Genomic DNA, 2,500 nt, shown 5'->3' with positions numbered 1-2,500 from the left:
TGCGCCCAGCAAGCCTTTGGGCAACTCGAGTTTCAGCATCACGACTCCCCTCCCCCCTATAATAGGCTGCCGAGCCATTACCAAAGTGCCACGGGTAGACGTCCTTTTCCGTGAGGAGACATACTAAAGGAAAGTGCTCTAGAGGTCGAATTTTGACGCCGTTTTTTGCAACAACCTCTAGAAAAATAAGAACTTTCCATCCTCCAAATTTGGTGAATTTACACCGTGCCGATTTTTTTTGACGATTTTTTTACCGCCCGGAATGCCGGAAATTCAAAAAAAATGAAAAACGGAGAAAACCTGCGATTTTTGACCTGGATTTTTTTGTGCAGCCTTCACATAATATTACCAAGGTTCCCTCAAAATTTCACGAAAAATGCACGAGCCAATTCTGAGATATGAAAATTTGGCTCCTCCGTTGCAACGCTCCGAGCCATCGTTGCAACGGCGGGTGCCTCCGTGGGGGGCGGGGGAGCCCGGCGGCACACCACAACCACAACGTGCTTGCTAGTGTGCCTAGGGGATGGCAAGGCAACGTGCATCTTGCTGGCATTGCGCCCAGCAAGCCTTTGGGCAACTCGAGTTTCAGCATCACGACACCCCTCCCCCCTATAATAGGCTGCCGAGCCATTACCAAAGTGCCACGGGTAGACGTCCTTTTCCGTGAGGAGACATACTAAAGGAAAGTGCTCTAGAGGTCGAATTTTGACGCCGTTTTTTGCAACAACCTCTAGAAAAATAAGATCTTTCCATCCCCCAAATTTGGTGAATTTACACCGTGCCGATTTTTTTTGACGATTTTTTTACCGCCCGGAAAGCCGGAAATTCAAAAAAAATGAAAAACGGAGCAAACGTGCGATTTTTGACCTGGATTTTTTTGTGCAGCCTTCACATAATATTACCAAGGTTCCCTCAAAATTTCACGAAAAATGCACGAGCCAATTCTGAGATATGAAAATTTGGCTCCTCCGTTGCAACGCTCCGAGCCATCGTTGCAACGGCGGGTGCCTCCGTGGGGGGCGGGGGAGCCCGGCGGCACACCACAACCACAACGTGCTTGCTAGTGTGCCTAGGGGATGGCAAGGCAACGTGCATCTTGCTGGCATTGCGCCCAGCAAGCCTTTGGGCAACTCGAGTTTCAGCATCACGACACCACTCCCCCCTATAATAGGCTGCCGAGCCATTACCAAAGTGCCACGGGTAGACGTCCTTTTCCGTGAGGAGACATACTCAAGGAAAGTGCTCTAGAGGTCGAATTTTGACGCCGTTTTTTGCAACAACCTCTAGAAAAATAAGATCTTTCCATCCCCCAAATTTGGTGAATTTACACCGTGCCGATTTTTTTTGCCGATTTTTTTACCGCCCGGAAAGCCGGAAATTCAAAAAAAATGAAAAACGGAGCAAACGTGCGATTTTTGACCTGGATTTTTTTGTGCAGCCTTCACATAATATTACCAAGGTTTCCTCAAAATTTCACGAAAAATGCACGAGCCAATTATGAGATATGAAAATTTGGCTCCTCCGTTGCAACGCTCCGAGCCATCGTTGCAACGGCGGGTGCCTCCGTGGGGGGCGGGGGAGCCCGGCGGCACACCACAACCACAACGTGCTTGCTAGTGTGCCTAGGGGATGGCAAGGCAACGTGCATCTGGCTGGCATTGCGCCCAGCAAGCCTTTGGGCAACTCGAGTTTCAGCATCACGACTCCCCTCCCCCCTATAATAGGCTGCCGAGCCATTACCAAAGTGCCACGGGTAGACGTCCTTTTCCGTGAGGAGACATACTAAAGGAAAGTGCTCTAGAGGTCGAATTTTGACGCCGTTTTTTGCAACAACCTCTAGAAAAATAAGAACTTTCCATCCTCCAAATTTGGTGAATTTACACCGTGCCGATTTTTTTTGACAATTTTTTTACCGCCCGGAATGCCGGAAATTCAAAAAAAATGAAAAACGGAGAAAACCTGCGATTTTTGACCTGGATTTTTTTGTGCAGCCTTCACATAATATTACCAAGGTTCCCTCAAAATTTCACGAAAAATGCACGAGCCAATTCTGAGATATGAAAATTTGGCTCCTCCGTTGCAACGCTCCGAGCCATCGTTGCAACGGCGGGTGCCTCCGTGGGGGGCGGGGGAGCCCGGCGGCACACCACAACCACAACGTGCTTGCTAGTGTGCCTAGGGGATGGCAAGGCAACGTGCATCTTGCTGGCATTGCGCCCAGCAAGCCTTTGGGCAACTCGAGTTTCAGCATCACGACACCCCTCCCCCCTATAATAGGCTGCCGAGCCATTACCAAAGTGCCACGGGTAGACGTCCTTTTCCGTGAGGAGACATACTAAAGGAAAGTGCTCTAGAGGTCGAATTTTGACGCCGTTTTTTGCAACAACCTCTAGAAAAATAAGATCTTTCCATCCTCCAAATTTGGTGAATTTACACCGTGCCGATTTTTTTTGACGATTTTTTTACCGCCCGGAATGCCGGAAATTCAAAAAAAATGAAA

This window comes from Arachis ipaensis, chromosome B7 (genome assembly GCF_059453495.1).
Source record: "Arachis ipaensis isolate K30076 ecotype BB chromosome B7, ASM5945349v1, whole genome shotgun sequence".
Lineage (NCBI taxonomy): Eukaryota > Viridiplantae > Streptophyta > Magnoliopsida > Fabales > Fabaceae > Arachis > Arachis ipaensis.
Note: the sequence above shows the minus strand (reverse complement) of the source record.